Genomic DNA, 19,432 nt, shown 5'->3' on the forward strand with positions numbered 1-19,432 from the left:
CCTCGCCCCCTCAGAAGATAAAAAGTAGTGCTTTTGGCCCTGGTGGTAATTTCATACAAAGAATAAAAATTTAAAAACCACTAATACATCAGAAAATACAATTTACCAAATTTTACTGACTGGTAAGTTATAGACTGCACGAAGGCCTCCCTGGTGGCACAGTGGTTAAGAATCCACCTGCCAATGTAGGGGACATGGGTTCGAGCCCTTGGCCAGGAAGATCCCACATGCCACGGAGGAACTAAGCCCGTACACAACTACTGAGCCTGCTCTCTAGAGCCCGCAAGCCACAACTACTGAGCCTGTGTGCCACAACTGCTGAAGCCCGCGCGCCTAAGAGAAGCCACTGCAGTGAGAAGCCCGGGCACAGCAACGAAGAGTAGGCCCCGCTCGCCGCGACTAGAGAAAGCCTGCATGCAACAACGAAGACCCAACACAGCCAGAAATAAAATAAATAAAATTTTAAAATAGACTGCGTTGAGTTACTATGAAAAATAGTTAATGGAATATGGGAATTTAAATGCTGTTTTCCCATTGGCTGGTGACTGGTCTTTAACTGTGAGAGAAAACAAGCATGGTAAACAGGAAGCCATCTCCATGGCAACGGGCCATTCAGCTTAACTTTTTAACCCATGAAGAGGTAATTACTTTATTTTTTATTTCCATTTTTACAATTTTCACAGTTTATAATAGCAGTGAGGACCTCTGGGTCAGGCATTTCCTGGCTGTTAATAACAGGCTGATTTCAGGCCACCAGTGCTTGAACATTGTGCCAATTTTTTTTTTTTTTTTAATGAAAAGAGAGCTGTGATTTTCTTTTTCTCCTTCCTGAAGTCTGCAGCGTAAATAAATGACAGGATTTGATGCTCGCACACATGGTGTTTTGATTTCCTGCAGATGACAGCATTAGGGCGGACACTGATCATCACTGGTGGGTGGCCAAGAGGGTGGGGCTTGGGATGGAAACGCCACGGGGGATCCCTCTGGATGGCAGGTTAGAAGATGACCCTGGGGAACTGAGAGAGAACATGACACCCGCGGCCACACAAGGCAGAACTCAGAACACGAAGATGCACAGCCTCAGAGACCAGGGAAGGGTCTGGTGGAGGCTATCATCAGTCAGTTCTTCTTTCTGAACTCACCACAGAGGCCAGAATCCTGGGCAGCTTCCCTGGCCTTTGCTCGCCCAGGAAAATTGGTCTTCCAGAGTAGAAACCTTAGTGATCTATGCATTTAAAAATCAAAAGGCAACCTACAGTCATGAGTTGTCTTGGGAACAAAAGGAGAAGATTGGGCAAAGCCATTATTTTAGGTACCAGAGCATCACCTTAGGTAGCTAGAACACCCACCAGCCACTCCCTGCAGGAGAGACAGGTACCAGACACAGAGGCGCATCCCTCCCCAGCAGACTGTGGAAAATTATTTTATTTTATTTTTTACAACATATATCACTTTTTATTTTATTTTATTATTTTTTATTTATTTATTTTTGTTCGTGCCGAGCGGCTTGCGGGATCTTGGTTCACCGACCAGGGATCGAACCAGTGCCCTTGGCAGTGAAAGCTCGGAGTCCTAACCACTGGACCACTGGGGAAGTCCCATTTTTTGTTTTTGTTTTTTGTTTTGTTCTGTTTTTTACAAACCTATCAATAATTACTTTATTTTTTAAAATTTTACGTATGTAGGTAAGTATAGTTGATTTACAATATTAAATAAGTTTCAGGTATACAATATAGTGATTCACGGGGTTGTTTGTTTGTTTTCGCCGTACCACACGGGATCTCAGTTCCTGGACCAAGGATGGAACCTGTGCCCCCTGCAGTGGAAGGGCAGAGTCTTAACCATCGGACCACCAGGGAAGTCCCTGGGCAATGTTTAATCCAGCTTTAAAGTCTCTTCTCCCCCAGCTTCTGGTCTCTGAAGGGGAGCGGGAAAGGACACAAGAACTCTGTAGCAATCCTCTTCAGCGGTCCTGACCATAGCCCAATCCGCTTAACCATCAATGTGGAGGCATCAGTGTGAAAGAGAGAAGACAGTAAGGAGGAAAATCTCTGAAGCCACAGCTACTGCCGCCAGAGCCCGGGGTGGCCAGCCCCCTGCCGCCAGGCCCCAGAGAGGCGAAGGGAAAAGAGGAGTCATGGGGTGCAGGTGGGGATGGGCTGGGGGTAGGGGGCAGAGAGGAACAAAATCCGGCCACCGGCCAAATGCCTCCCAATCCAGAACTCAAACCCGAGTAGGCTCTCAAAACAAAGAGAGAGGTGCCACCCACCCACAGGAAGAGAGGCAAGACTGATGCCAGAGAAGAGGGAAGAATTCTGCCTGAAAAAGGAGACGCACACGGCTCAGGCCCGGGTCCCCAGAATCCCTGAGATGCCCGGAGAGTTTGCAGTTCCTTGATAAATGCTGGTATTCTAATGACCACGCAGTTTGAGATAAGATTATTTTCAAGTTTTATTAAAAAAAAAACAAAAATTCATTTTGCATTTCTTCTTAAGCTGTGTTATTAGCGCACAGAACCCATCCCTGTAGGAGAAAGGATAAATGCCCCTGATAGAATGTCTCCGGAGCTGGACGACAATGAAGGGACAAGGAGAACTTGCAAGGGTTCCTCCTGGACTCCTCTTGCAGGGATTTTGTGACCGTCACCCTCTTCAGCCACGTTGACACAACTGTCTTTGGATGAGGGACCATTAAAATTAGTTCTTTCCTTTCCTTCCCTTTCCTTTCCAGTCTCTCATCACAGGTTTTGTTACCCTGAAATCTGAGCTTTGGTGACCTGCCCCCCTGCCTGTGGTCAAAAACCAGGCCATCTGGATTTTCTAGCACTATCCTTAAGACGACATGGCTCCCAGGGGGGGCCAGAACTAGTTTTCTCAGATTTAGAATTCTGTTATTTTTCTTCTATTCCTTCAAAGTCAGGGTCACCTTGTGAAAAGTTGTTATACGATGTACTAAATGTGGACGTGTCCATGTGCCCTCTAAACTTTTCTTATCCAAACTGTACAATGAGAACATCACTGGATTTTATCGTGCCTTCATATTTTTAGCACCCTCCAGAGGAGTTTTATGCTCTTATGTGCTATCACGCACGTCCTGCCTACATTACCCTAAATATTAATAAAAAGAATCCTTAATAAGCTGGATAGAATTGAGGGTAAACAGCAGTGCCTATCACGTGTCTTCTGTCAGCCAAGCACTCTGCGGCTAAAGCAGGAACTTTTGACTCTCCTGTGTCTGCGGATTCCGCGGTTGGTTGAATCCGCAGATAAGGAGGACAGTCTGTACTAAGCAATTTTATACAACGGACTGGAGCATCTGTGGATTTTGATATCTGTGGGGTTCCTGGAAGCAACCCCTTGTGGATACAGAGGGACAGCAGTATCTCCGCCAGCCCACACGAGGCTGGGTGGAGCAAAGCAAGCAAGGGGCTCTGCTCTGCAGCTGGCTTGCAGAAGAGTCTTTCCAACTGAGCCCTTCTTTTAATCAGGTTGAGAGAAGAATCCAGACATCTCATTCATCTTCTCAAGAGTGTTCCTAGCTGTCAAGGGATGCTGGGGCCTCACTGGGGATGGGGGTCATGGGCAGTACCCCTCCTGCACTCTGATGCTGATGGCAGATGCTTCCTCTGGTCTGCGCTGCAAGGCAGGACCAGTTTCATTAACTGTAGCCTCCTGTCAGGAACAAAGTTTCTTCTTCATGGTATTGTGGGTCGGTTGGATTTCCATTGACTAGGTTGAAAGCTTTGCGAGGATAGGTGTGATCTGATGTCATCTCAGTGTCAGGCATAAAGTGGGCACTCAATATTTTTGAGTGACTGGAATTGACTCCAGCTGCAGCCAGCACTGGTCCCAGGAAATCCACTGGCTTAACTCTCCTGGGGCAACTTCCAATTCACACTCCTCCAGCCAGCCCTCTCAACCGTACTCAGAAGATTCATTCCCTAACACCAAGGAGTGTCATCAATTATGCATTCTCTCTCTCACACTCAAGTCTTCTGTGACATACAAAACCGAGTTCCTTTACTGTTAATCTCTCCTTCCACAACTTTATTCCCTTTCGTGTCCCCTCTGATCTCAATCCTGTGCTAACTGAATACTAATCTACCAGAGTCAGATGACTAAAACTGCTACTGTCGATAACATCATTAAGGTACTAAAATTGCTATAATAGATATCACCATTAATGTACAAACTCAGGTTGTTTCTCCAGGGTAAGATGAGCTCACAGACCCTTGAGCCATGGACCACCTGGCCTGAGAATTGTAAACCAGAGACATCATGACTCCAGAAACCACGGTTAAGAAATGCCACAGAAATGTCACAAGATGATGATTAATCCCAGCCGCTTTGTTCTTCCCCTTTAAAAAAAATAACTTAACTCCAAGACCAAGTTGGAGTGGATCTGAGGCTTGTCTCCCACTCCTTTGCTTGGGGCCCTGCAAATGAACCCTAACTTTGCTACAAATACCAGCTGTCAGATTTTGGCTTTCTGCCGTGCAGACATACGAGCCCTTGCTCTGTTACATACCCACTTTACTTATTCTTTCTTTTCTTTCATTTGGCAACTATTTATTGAATACTCACTAACCTCTAGACACTATATTACGTACTAAGGACACACTGATAGTCAAGACAGACTCGGTCTCTGTAATCATGGAGCTCATAGTCTAGGACAGGGGTTGGCAAATATTTTTTGTAATGGGACACTTGGTAAATATGTTGTGGTCCCTTTTGCAACTACTCAGCTTTGACATTGTAGCATGAAAGGAGCCATAGACAGCACACGGACGAATGAGCATGGCTGTGTTTTGAAACTTTATTTCCAAAAACAGGTGGAGGTCCAGATTTGGCTTGTGGGTCATAGCTTGCTGACCCCTGGTCTAGAAGGGAAGTCCCTAGGCATGTAATTACAGTGAGCGTGCTGACTGTTTTGAAAGGGGAAGAGTGAAAAGAGAACAGATGAAGGGATCCTAAGTTGTCGAGCTTTCTAGAACTGAGGATGTGGTGTTCAGGCTGAAATCCAAATGCTTAATAATGAGTTAGCAGAGAATATTCCAAGGAGAGGGACAAAGATGAACAAATGCCCAGGCATGAGAGAGAGCATAGGAAGCATTCAGCATGGCTGGAAGGAAGAATAAAGGTGGAAACCACTGAAGTTGAGACTATAGATGTGTGCAAGGGTCAGATTCTGGAGGACCTGGTAAGACATGCTGATAAGTCTGGACTTTGCCTAACCTAAGACAATAGGAAGTTCTTACCAGGTTTTAAGCCTCAGATTCTGGAGGACCTGGTAAGACGTGCTGATAAGTTTGGACTTCGCCTAACCTAAGGCAATAGGAAGTTCTTAGCAGGTTTTCAACACTGGAGTGTCATGACCACATCTGTGTTGGAAAGCTCTCTGCACTGTGGAATGGAGTCAGGTAGAAGTTATCAAACTGCTAGCCAGTTAGGAAGCTGAGGCCCAGCCCACACAAGAAACGATGATGGTCTCGGGGATTGTGGTGGCGGGGATGATGGGGATTAATTTAATTTTACAAATAGGAGGTAGTCCTGGAATAAGCAACAAGCTCAAAAACTGCTTTTGTGGTTTGAGGAGGTGACTTCTACCTAGCTTGGAGCCTCATTTTACTGCTTTTTGCTTTCTGGGAAGAGGAAAGCTCTGATGGGGGAAGGGATAGCATTACGGAGGGCAGGAGCTAACTGTGGGAAGGCAAGTGGAGGAGCAGGATTGAGAGGCAGCTTGAAGTGAAATGGACCAACTCCTGCATCTCCTTCTCTCCCTGGTACACAAGCACGTGTGCCAGGTTAGACATTCTGGATGGGTTATTTGGGCTTTGTGGATTGAAAGCTCTTGTTTATAAAGAGTTAAACCTGTGCTGGTGTTGATGAATGACTTCCCTGTACCTAATACTTTTGAACACTTGGAAGGACTTCCTCTGAATATGGCAGCCAGGAGTGTGCCCACTGGGCTGCTTAAAAATATCAACCGACCTGATTTGACATCTTGGAATGTCTCACAGAGAGAAGAATCTTCTTCTTAGCACTCTTAAAGATGGCTTCAGAGAGAGCAAGAGAATCAGCTGTCATCTCCAAATATGTTAAGGATCTTTGAAAGGGACAGGTGATTTTGAAAAGTCTGGAAATTCTAAAACTAGATGCTGAACCATTAGTTCCAATTCCACTAAGCATCACATTGGGTTTTATCTTGGTAATCAGGCAAGCAAGATTCATGGAAAGGAAAAAACCCAAGAAATCTCTTCGCTTATGACAAAAAATTTTTTGATGATCATTTTATTGGGGAGAAAACGAAAGAAACTATTGCTAACAGTAGATGTGTATTTAAAGCACATTACTCTTTTTAAAATATGGTGTTAGAGAATGTTCTAATTTCATTCTTTCACGTGTAGCTGTCCAGTTTTCCCAGCACCACTTATTGAAGAGACTGTCTTTTCTCCATTGCATATTCTTGCCTCTTTTATTGTAGATTAATTGCCCATATGTACATGGGTTTATTTCTGGGCTTTCTATCCTGTTCCATTGATCTATATGCCTGTTTTTGTGCCAGTACCATGCTGTTTTGATTTCTGTAGCTCCATAGTATAGTCTGAAGTCAGGGAGTATGATTCCTCCAGCTCCAATCTTCTTTGCTGTACACTTGAAACTAACACAACATTGTATACTATACTTCAATTAAAACATTTTTTTAGTAAAAATAAAGCAGATTACAACATTCCTGTTGAAAATCTCACTCACTTCATGCATTTCGTGCAGGTACAGACAGAAGAATAAAATAAGAGCCAGTGTGTGTGTCTCTCAACAGAAAAGAATACAATTTGAAGGGTGAGAGCTAAGATAAACCTTGCCAGTCTGCCTCTTCATACAGCATCCCCTTTTGTGTACCAAAGCCCCAAACTTGTAAGTCAACAGGAAACAGTCAGCAACATCCATTGAGCCCTGGGCACACTCAGGATCTTGAAGCCCAGGGTCATGACTACTGTGTGACCTGACATCACTGTATATACAGGTAAAGAGAAGCGAAGGGGATGGAAACCAACTGCTTAATGCTGGCTCCCTCCAACCCTGCTCTTACTGAATGAGTCTTCTCTTACCCCACCTCACCCTCCTTACGCATGTTCACTGAGTTGACTGATTTTATTATCTAAGTACTTGACATAAATAAGTGCCTAATTGTCCCTTTTTTTCCTCATAAAACAACTCAGGTGATGCCATTTTGTGCAGCTGGGTGTGAACAACATGGAGAATGCTGAGGCTTCACGAAAGTCTGGAGTTGTGGATTGCCTCATGTAACCCAACAAGACTGTAAACCACTTGTAGGCAGAGACTGTTTTCTACACTTTTTTGTATTCTTCTCAACACCATGAACACAGGCTCAATAAATGTTGAGAAATGCACAGTTTGGTTCATGGTCTTCCCATTGCATTGAGGGCTGTGACTCTCAAAGGAGGCTCACACAAAAACCCAAGCCTTTGAGTTGGTTTTGGTTAGGTACCACTCAGGACGATGAAACTGTTTTGAAAAATGGAAGCTTTTTTGACCAACCTTAATACTAATTTCAAGCAGATTCCTTGCAATGACTTGCAGCTGTGACTGTCATCCTGCCATGAGGAAAGTGTCAGCAAGACCAAGAATAGTAGCAGTCTGTCATCTCCCTGTTTTTGACGTTCTCATCTAAAATGTTAATTAACTAGTTGCTCTGCACAGAATGAAAATAAAAGTCAAGAAAAGTAGCAAAGGCAAAAAGTGCAATCGTGCTAGTATTAAAATGCGGAGTTTGTTTCCCTGGGTTGTACATGAGCCCCATTCTCCTCATTTAGGCTGTAAACATGTTGTAACTAGCAAACAACTAAATACTGATGCCCACCAAATGAGAGGAAAACTCAGTAGGTACCTGATTTTTGTTTCTGTTTAAAATGATTAACAAAGATGGTTACTTAAGTAGATTCTCTTTTGATTAATCCCTTAGTAACTGAAACTGCTTTTCTTTCACACATATGTTTGAGTTTCCTATGTCTTGCATTTCACAGTAGAGAGGGCAATTCAGCAATAACTTCATGAATCAGTGCCTCAGATGAATCCACAAGACCTTAATTTTTTAAACTAACTTTAATGAAAAGGTGATCAGAAGATTTTAACTGTTAATTAGCATGGTTAGACAAATATACATACTTTTGTGATAATGCTAGAATTTGAAATCGGAAGACTATTATTTCTAAGACCAGTTTAGTAAAAATTCATGTTTACTTAAGGGCTTATATGGTGATTACCTTTTATGTTTTAGGTTAATTCTTTTCCAGAATAATAAAGCTCCCAGAGAGTATTTGAAAATGTTATTTATTTGTAAACAAACAATGGTGTCATTCATAGAATCAGAGCCTTCTCTGTCTGGGAAGGAGTTCCTGTCAGAAATAGCAAAGCCTGGATGGAACTGAAGTTTGGCATTTAACCTTTGCCGGAAGCATGATATTTCAATTATCTTAAGAATGTGTCAGATAAGGCAAGTGAGTCAACAAGATAAACGGAGACAGAGAGAAAGGAAATTATACTGGACCAGAGAAATCAATGAACCAATAATATTTGTTGATCAACTACTCTGTATAGGTGCTATGGAGATTTTAAAAATAAAGGTTAAAAAATGGATTACTTATTCTCAAAATGTAGTGGGATATATAGGAATAATACAGGGAAGTAACAGCAAAAAGTTCAAGAGAATCTTAGATTACGTCTTACATATATGCCTTATAGAAATCCAAAAGAGACAGTGGTCCACGAAGGCCTGAATAGAGAGGAGAGGGGTTCGCAGAGGACTGGAATCTGAAGTGGGTGTACTGCAAGATTCAGACAGGAAGAGAAGAAATGGTGGGTTTTGTTTGTTGTTTTGCAAGGGAACAAGGTCCTGACAAGCAGAGCAGTGAGGACCATGTGTCTTTGGAGCGGTGAAGTGTCTGGTCTGATTTGATGACTGGGTTGTTACTGAGAAGTCAGAAGAAAAGCCAGAAGAAAGGGTGGAGCCATAGGGCAGAAGCCCTGGCAGTCATGTTTGACACAGTCCGTTCTATATACAGAATAAGGGAATAGCATTTAGGGAAGATCCGTCTGGAAATGGGCCCCAGGATGGATGAATAGATGCTCTCAGGGCAGGATGGGAAGGGGTTGGAGCAGCTGCCATCAGAGAAACCAGGAGCAAACTGTTGCAGGAATTCACGTACGCCATGATAGGGGCCTGGGCCACAGTACGGGGGGAGCTGGCAGAACAACTTGTTAATTCCATTCAGGTCAGAGGGTGAGTGCGTAAATGTTCTTGGCAAATTTAGCCTAGAAAGGGCGCTCATAAACAGTCTTGTAAGTGTCCTCTTCTGACTTCCACCTCCAAACCACCGCTGAGTACTGACTACCCGATCCTCTGCTGGATTGAAACCCACTTTGGAATAAATTTCTCCTCTGTAGCCTCAGCACCATCCCTTGCAGGATGATGATGGCTGTGGCCCAAGGCCTCTGTCCATATCCCAGGTCTTTACCGGAGTCTAAATCTCTCTCACTCCCGGAATCTGTATGGCCATGAAGACCCAGCATGAGGACAGAAGAAGCTACTTTTATTAATATAAATATAGGCTGTTTTGAAGAGGTCATCTTTCTCTTTTTTCTTCTAGTACTTTGATTACAGATTTATTGGATGTCACTACTGTCTAAAATGTATGGTACTAAAACTTTTTCATTTTGCACTCCTACCAATAAAACACTAGCATCCTTCTCAGTATTGGTATATTTATTTATAATGGTGCATTTTCTTGGTTAAAAGTCATATTTTAGGGAGAATAAAACATATAAATGTGCTATAAATTTTTAAAATCTTGGTTTACCGCCCTGTGATACAATCATATATTCAGGATATAAATTGGGTTTATTTACATACTTGGTTTAAACCTGTCATAGCTGGCAAAGATACCCCAAACTATGAGCGGTTCCAGGTAGAGGATGTGCATCAAGCTGCTTCTACTAAATGGTGCTTTTTATCCATCTTCTCCAATAATTATGTAAAAGTTTTAGTTGAAATGTGGCTAGTAATTTTCCATCTTCCCTGATGTCAATCAGGTGTTCTTCCAACTAATCAGAACTTGTTACATTTTAACATGTTTGACAAATGGGCTTAAAAACCACTGAAACACATTTTGGGGGAAGATTTTTTTAAACATGGTAGAAAAAAGTTTGCAAGTTTCCTAAATGTATCAATTATGAGTTTTTAAGGCGAAACACATTGCTCCTGGCACTAAGATAATAAAACAATGGAAACACTTCCAGTGCTTCCACGGTGTTCTCTCTATAGCCAGTTTCTTTCAAAAAGCAGGTGGTTTTTTATTCATTGTTGTACTGTCACCTTTACACTGAAGGAAAAGTTTGCATTTACATCTAATAAAAGTTTGTGTTAGAAGGAGAAGCTTTACTTACTGATAACTTACTCTTTCATTGTTAGAATTGCACTGAATGTTATCTATATTTAATTTTTAGAAACATTTTTGCACCACTTGTATAGTTGGGGGAATATTAATTTAGTTAGAATTAAATGGTACAATCCAGTTAATTATGTCACACACCAACTGCAACACATCACAGTGCGTAGACTCAGGGAGGTAACTGACTTCATCCCTCACCGGCCATTGGTGATCTGGGACCACCAGACGTATGGACTGAGTGAGGAAGCCAGTATTAATCCTTACATCACATATAAGTACATTTCATTTCATTTATCCTTTTATATATGATAATATATAAAAATAGAAGTTCAAATGTTTTCCCATACCTCCCCAGGGGATCATCTTTTTTTATATAGACTTCGGTTTTTTTTAATTTATTTTTTTTGTTTTTTTGCAGTATGCGGGCCTCTCACTGGTGCGGCCTCTCCCGTTGTGGAGCACAGGCTCCGGACGCGCAGGCTCAGCAGCCATGGCTCACGTGCCCAGCCTCTCCGTGGCATGTGGGATTTTCCCGAACCGGGGTATGAACCCGTGTCCCCTGCATCAGCAGGTGGACTCTCAACCACTGCGCCACCAGGGAAGCCCTAGACTTTGTTTTTTAAGAGCAGTTTTAGGTTCATTGGACCATTTTGTAAATCCATCCTTGACCATCACTATCTTAAATGAATGGTGGTAGGGTGGTACCAAAACTATAATAATGACTTCTTATAGCTGTATCATCGGAACCTCCCTGAACCTCACAAGAAAGATTATTAACAGCGACATTTTAAATTTCACAGTCATCTTGAACTTACCTGCCTATTGTAAGACATCCAATTTCTCCTAAAGTCTCAATAAATAATTGCTGGGTCTTCCTGGTGGCATCTTACCCGTATTTATAAATCATCTTTTCAAGCTCTCCTCCATGCCTTCCACATTGGTTTCTGCTGCCCAGGCAGTCACCCAAGGTGTGTGTTTGGCCACTGTCCCCAGGGCTACTGTCCTTGGTGAAGATGGATTCTTTGCCCAGAGCCCTGCATCCTGGGACTCCCTTGAGATGCCAACATTTCAAAATGTTGTTTTGGAGGAAAACAAGTAACTGAAGACAATAATTTGGTTGAAATGATAACATGATCTAAATGAAATATCCCCAATTGATATTTTGTTCCTTGACAATTATTTCTACTTATACAATTTTTAATTTCAAAATTATTTCAGCCAAATGTTCCTGCCTGTACAAGTTGTAATATTGTGGAGTTGGAAACAATCTTTAAATTGCTGCCACATTTTCACGATTATGAACTCCACAGAGTACAACGATTTCACTGGCAGAAAATATATTGGAAGGAAGAAAATCAGGGGAAAAGAAAGAAAGAAATGTATCCAGCTACTAATAAATTCTTTCAAAAAGCAAAAATAATTGATGTTTGTGTAAATAGCTGTAAAACTGGCTGATGATGAAACCAAATTATCAACACAGATAAAATACAGTATTTGAGAAACATTCTTTTCTTTAAAAGAAATCATCCAAATACTCATCCTAAGACAAGTTGTTGATTTTCATCACTGCCATGTTTTTGTTTTAAGATCTTTTGATGTCCATCATTTTTAAAGTCTTTATTGAATTTGTTACAATATTGTTTCTGTTTTATGTTTTGGGCTTTTGGCCCCCAGGCATGTGGGATCTTAATTCCCCTATCAGGGATTGAACCCGCACTCCCTGCATTGGAAGCCGAAGTCTTAACCACTGGACTGCCACGGAAGTCCCTGCCATTTTGTTTTGAATTAAATTGCTTATGATCAAATTATTTTTAGCCAAATTACCTAAGGGAAATATCTTCCTCCCCAGTTCTGAGTCACTTTCTGTCACTCAAGTTCTGAAGGTGCACTCTTTGGGTCCTGGTTATTTTCAGAGCGTTTCATGGAAACGGGTTCTTACTTCAGCCAGCAGCCTCGCCCACCAAGAGGCGTCAACCAATCGCTGCAGCCTATTGGACGCTGTCGCCTCTTCCTTCTGGGAGCTCTTCCCAACCACCCTCTCTCCTCCCTCAAGACAACTCATAAGACCTGGCAGTTTGATCGAGCTGCATACTGGGTCAGCATTGAAAACCTCTAGGTTGAATAGCATTTTATGTTTAAAAAACCCACGTGATTTAAAATGCATATTACAAAACAGCATTTTATAATTTAAAAACACCACATTCGGGGCTTCCCTGGTGGCGCAGTGGTTGAGAGTCCGTCTGCCGATGCAGGGGACACGGGTTCGTGCCCCAGTCCGGGGAAGTCCCACGTGCCGCGGAGCGACTGGGCCCGTGGGCCATGGCCGCTGAGCCTGCGCGTCTGGAGCCTGTGCTCCGCAACGGGAGAGGCCACAACAGTGAGAGGCCCGTGTACCGCAAAAAAAAAAAAAAAAAAAAAAAAAGTAAGAAAAAAAAACACCACATTCACATCCATTATTATTTGTTTAATTCTGCCAACACATCTATAAGGAAGTCAGAGAAGAATTGGTTTGATCATTTTACAGATGACAAAAACAAGTTTTAGGCCTGGAAGGAAACTTCACTATGATTTAAAAAGTCCAATTTCCTCACTTTCCATGGTGCATAAGGTAGTCTGGACAATTTCACACTTTTTTTTTTTTTTTAAACAGGGACATTCCTCCTCCTCACTCTTACCCAACCAGTTCTTCCAGGGAAGCACAGTATGTACATAGACATCAAGAAATATTTTATAAATGTGAATTTATTGATATGAATTGAAATGCATGACTAGTTCAATCAGTGAAAAAAATGAGGGTAGCCTACTGAATGCAAAAAGTTGAAATTTGAAGCTAGAGATGATAATAGCCCTCTTACCCTCAGCATCAAGTCATTTCTCATCTTTGTTTCGGTTTCACAACGTTTGGAATACAACGTTCCACCCCGTGTGGTAAACTGACTTCTAAGATGGTCCCCAGTGATCCTTGCTTCCTAGTGTCCGTGTCTTTGTGTAATTTCCTCCTTTGAATATAGGCTGGACTTCTGACTTGCTTCTAAATACTAGAATACAGCATAGGGAATAAGATGTCACTTCTGAGATAAGATTATAAAAAGACTGTGGCTTCTGTCTTGCTAGCATTCATGTTCCTTGTTTCTTCTCCCTTGCTTGTTCTGGTGAAGTCAGCTGCCATGTTGTGAGTTGCCCAATGGAGAGACCCACATGGCAAGGAACTGAGAGAGGCCTCCAGTCAATAGCCTGTAAAGAACTGAATCCTGCCATCAACCAGGGGAGTGAACTTAGAATGGAATTCTTCCCCAATGGGGCCTTTAGATGACTACAGCCAACATCTTGATTGCAGCCTGGGAGAAACTCAGAGAACCAGTTAAGCTGTGCCCAGATTCCTGACCTACAGAAACTGTGAGATAACCAATGTTAGTTTAAGCCATTAAATTGTGAGACAACTTTTTATGCAGCAATAACTAATACACCAGGCAAGCAGTTACAAAAGGTAATGGACTTTTAACATCTCCCCTTGCAATCTCTGGATTCTCTTGAATTAGACAGAGAAGGCAGACAGGGGGAGCTTTAGTCCATTTTCCACATAAATTTAATAAACTCAACAGCAGAAAGTAATGTCTCCAATGTTGTAGACTGTGTAATAAATACACTTGAGTGTACTTTTTGGGTTTGTTACACTGTAAACAGTAAACACAGAGTTTTTCTTTTTTAACACCTTTATTGGAGTATAATTGCTTTACAATGGTGTGTTAGTTTCTGCTTTATAACAAAGTGAATCAGTTATACATATACATATATCCCCATATCTCCTCCCTCTTGCATCTCCCTCCCACCCTCCCTATCCCACCCCTCTAGGTGGTCACAAAGCACCGAGCTGATCTCCCTGTGCTATGCGGCTGCTTCCCACTAGCTATCTATTTTACATTTGGTAGTGTATATATGTCCATGCCATTCTCTCACTTTGTCCCAGCTTACCCTTCCCCCTCCCCGTGTCCTCAAGTCCATTCTCTATGTCTGTGTCTTTATTCCTGTCCTGCCCCTAAGTTCTTCAGAACCACTGTTTTTAAATTCCATATATATGTGTTAGTATACAGTATTTTTCTCTTTCTGACTTACTTCACTCTGTATGAGACTCTAGGTCCATCCACATCACTACAAGTAACTCAATTTCATTTCTTTTTATGGCTGAGTAGTATTCCATTTAAACACAGATGTTTAAAAAGTGAATTTTATATGAAATGTGGAAATCATGGAAGATTACACATGTAGTGGAAAGAGACCAGGTCTTAAAAGTAGACTGACTTGTGGAGGCTTGGTTTCCTCATCGTAAAATTGGAATAATAACCCCCAGCTCATAGATCCTAAATGACATTGGCACTCAGTTCAGTGCCTGATCAACCAATGCTCTTTAGCTTCCCTTGTGGCACTGAGATAGGTGAGGTGACTTGATGTACCCAAAGAGGATGGGATATAGGACTCGAATTTGAAATACCCCAAAATTACCAATCTATTGAATGGCAGCTTTTGAATTCTGAATCCAGGTCTCTGGCTTCTTCCATTTCACACAGGGGGCGCCAACCCACCACCTCTGTGTCTAACTCCCAAGAAGAATTCTCCTTGGGACTCCTGTTTAAGCTGATAACTCTAGTGGAGCTTGTAACACACTGAGAACAAAGGCTTACAAATATAGATGGAAGAAGAGTGGCATTTCGTTTAGCTAATCCACATTTAAAATACCACATTTAAAATATCACATTTAAAATATCTTTCTAAACACAGTCTTTTCTCCACCCTCTATCTTTGATTTTGACATTGATAGAGAAGCTTTCAAGAGAGCAGCATCGCTCAATTAGATGAAGCTACTAATTTGAAGGAACAATACGTGATGAATGGCACTTACATGTGGTGATTGTAACAGCAAATGTCTTCTACCATTTCTCTCCCTGAAACATTTTATCTTGTCTTTTCCTCCATTTATGTATTGTTAAGGACTATTGAAAGAGAGAGAGAGTGAAAAGAAGAAAGAGAGTAGAAGTACTCTCTTTGGAAGAATAAAGGTTGTAGAAAAAGATGAGCCTGATGACAGGTGTACATGGCAGAAGTAAGAGCACCCAGACCACTTAAGAGGGGATTGGGTCCTTTCCCAAGTGCTCAGGTCTGGGTGGCCTGATCCACAGGATGAACGAACCAGAAAAAAGCCATCCTTCAAACCTCCTGGAGTGCCTTGAATTAGCACAGGACCCTGCTATGCTCCTTCGGCTTCTCATCCTATAAAGACTGGTGCAGAGAACTTCAGGACACCCGTCCAATCTTTTGTCTTTCATTTGGCAGATAGCTAACGTCCTCTTGGACGCTAAAAGGAAAATCTTTGAGCTTACTAATAATTTATTGCCCATTCTTATACAACAAAAGCATCTGGGTAAATATGTTCCAAATAAAAACCATTTATGAATACATAAATGAATGATTAAAAGGAAAATAGAAAACTAGATATAATCTCTTACTCACTTTTTCTCCCTTCATTTTACTTCAAATATCCATGTCACTGGTGTGTTATACTTTTCGACAGCCCTTCAAACCAAAGGGTTTTGACTGAGAGCCAAAAAAATAGTATTTGCCCAAGCTTTATACATCTTTTTACTCTTTAGAATTGGCATCATGTCGTGGAAAAACCACTGCCAAGGAGTGGGGAAGACCTGGTTTCTAGTTTTGGTCTGGCAGTAATTAACCAGCTGGGTCATAAGCAGCAGTGTGCTTTCTGCAAGGCTCTCTCCTTCCTGCTCTGTCCAGGGCAAACACTGAAACTTCTCCCAACTTCACGGTCATTATCTTGTCTGAGTCATGCTCCCCTCTTACCTGCACCACCTGAAATAGCCTTTATGCTAGTCTGCCAGCTTCACCTTCACCCACTCCGGTCCATTCTTTCCCACACAGCTGTCGGAATGTACTTACAGAAGTGAATCAAGGCATGTCACTCTTTACTTAAGAGTGGTTTCCCACTGCCCATCTTTCATGTCTCATCTTGGCCAGTCCCCTGTACGTCCACTACATGCCTTACAGTCTGGTCTTTTGTCACTTCTTAAGCCAAGCTCTTTCCTCAGAGCATTTTCCTTTCTTCTTACCTCTGCCTAGGCTACGCTTCCCCCAGTTCTTCTCCCAAATCACTCCAGAGTTGGTGTGTAATAAATATTAATTGAAGTAAATGAATAAATGAACCCAATTCCTAATTTGCTCCTTGTCATACTTCAACTTAGATATCAGGTCCTAAGAGAATCTTCTCCCAATCATTTGAACTAAAGGAACAACTCTTTCTCATTATTTTCCCACATCCGTCTTTATTTTCTTTTCAGCGCTCACTGCAAAGGTGACTATTTTTTCTTTTATCTTTGTTTGCTTATTGTGAACCTTTTCCATCAGAATTTAAGTTTCCTGAGGGTACAGGCCATTTCTGTCTTTTCAGCATTATATTCTCTGTGCTCAGCATGGAACAATGCCCAGACCAGAGTTGGTTTGTAATAAACATTCATTGAATCAAATGACTAAATGAATGCACGCAAATTCTACCATATTTATTCCTTACCTAAAGTCTTTCCAAGGCTGTCCATAGCCTATCAGAGAAACACTAGATTCTGCATGATCTAGGGATGTCACTTAAAAAAAAATTGAAGTATATAGTTGATTCACAATGTTGTGTTAGTTTCAGGTGTACAGTACAGTGATTCAGCCATATACATATATATATATATATATATATATATATATATACATATATATTTATATTGTATTCTTTTTCAGATTCTTTTCCCTTATAGGTTGTCAAAAAATATTGACTATAGTTCCCTGTGCTGTGCAGTAGGTCCTTTTTGGTTATCTATTGATATTTTATAGATAATAGTGTGTATATGTTAATCCCAAACTCCTAATTTGTCCCTCCCCTGCTTTCCCCTTTGGTAACCATAAGTTTGTTTTCTATGTCTGTGAGTCTGTTTCTGGTTTGTAAATAAGTTCATTGGTATCATTTTTTAAATTTTTTTAGATTCCACATATAAGCGACATCATATGATATTTGTCTTTCTCTGTCTGACTTACTTCACTTAGTATGATAATCTCTAGGTCCATCCATGTTGCTGCAAATGGCATTCTTTCTTTTTTATGGCTGAGTAATATTCCATTGTATATATATTTATGACATCTAGAGATGTCATCTTGTTGTGGCTCCTCCTCTCTTATCTAGAGTTTTAAAATTACTTACGTTTCCAATTAAGCCATATTCTTTTTAGCTTCCATTTTTGGGGACACAAAGTGTTTGCCTGGAATGTCAGCCATTACCTCTCCTGCACATGATCTTCCTGGCTGATTTCTGTTTGTCATTCAAAACTCAGTTCAAGCATTCCCTTCCTCTGGGAAGCCCTCTTGGATTACTTTCTCCTGCTGTCTCTCCTACTCTGTACCTGTTGGTAACCCATGCTTCCTTCTATCATAGCACATGTCACACTCGAGCGGGATGTCTTCCTGACCAGGGGGGTTGTTTCTCAAGAGCCAAGATTGTTTCTTATTACTCTTGTCTGTTTTTTGCCCAGTACATAGTAGATATTCAATAAAAGTTTGTGAATAAATATTAGTGAATGGCTGACTCACTCCTCCTCCATGGTATAAGAGTGTAAGAAGTGCCATTGCTAAGGGCACATCCTACAGAATGCACTCATGAACGGGTAGTAAGTCAAGTGCATTTAGTGCTAAAATAAACCACCTTGATACCATGGCTTAAATTCATATTTCAAGCTGCCAAAGCTTTTGACTTTGCAAACCATTGTCACTTGAGGTCATCCTCTCCAAAAAGGTTGCATATACCCTGGGCAGTCATCAGACTGTCCTGATTTTGTTCTTGCAATAAAAATGTAAACTCCAACTTGCTTTTGGCCATGGAATTGAGCACTTAGATGGAATAAGTGCACCACATGGTCAAGCTGAAATCTAAGCATCATGTGAAGTCTTGGGACTTTAAAAGTTGTCAGATAAATGAAGAAGAGATGAAGGGTCCTGTGTGCCTGGTTTGTCAGAGTGGCTAGTGGCCTACTTGCCTCGGAATCGTTGGGGCCTCAGGGGTCACTGGGGGACAGAGTGCGCCTCTTGAGTGGGAATGGTCGAGCTAAGTTCTGCCTCAAACCCAGCCAGAGTAAACTCGCCTGCAGTCTCTCTCTGCTTTTGTGTAGTTCTTGACATTCCCTTTCTTTCTTCTACCTTGTAAAGTGAGGGAAGAATCAAGGTGATTTTCAGTAAAGCCGATTTTATCCTAGAAAAATATTCAAAATAATAAACATAACACCTTATATTTGTTTACTTGTCTAACGTTTTATAATTGTAGGATGTTGTCATTCGTGGGAAACAATTGTAAGCCTGATGGAAAATTTGAAACTGTGTATTTGGAAGCGAAAAATGTCTTGTAAAGCAGTGTTTCTCAAAATCTACCCAAAAACCACCTAGGATTTTTTGTTGAAAATATAAGTTGCCAGACCCCTGAAAGACATACAGAGGCAGAACCCCTCTGGGTACAGCCCGAGAATTTGCATATTTCAATGAGCTCTCTGGTGAGTCTTAGTCATACGCAAGTTTGAGAAACCACATTGAAAGCATGTGACATTTTCATTAAAGGAAATCAAGGCCATGGAGGTAATATCAGGACAAGTGTCCCTGGGAACATGTAACTAGAGGATTTGGGCAGAACTGAAAAGATAGGTTATTTTAGAGGAAAAGAATGAAAGAAACTCAAGATCCTGCATTGAAAAGGCTAAAATTTATATTGTAGAACTGAGGCCCTGACTACAAAGGACAGCCTATTTTTCCCAGTGTGGGGATAGGGTGTGTGGGCACAATTACCATCATCAAAGTGTTGTTCCTTGTCACTAAATAAAAAGTAGCTCTGGGACCACAGTCGCCTATTATTAGAAATGTAATAGTCATATCTTA

The sequence above is a fragment of the Mesoplodon bidens genome (assembly GCF_964165515.1).
Source record: "Mesoplodon bidens genome assembly, chromosome: 17".
Taxonomy (NCBI): Eukaryota; Metazoa; Chordata; class Mammalia; order Artiodactyla; family Ziphiidae; genus Mesoplodon; species Mesoplodon bidens.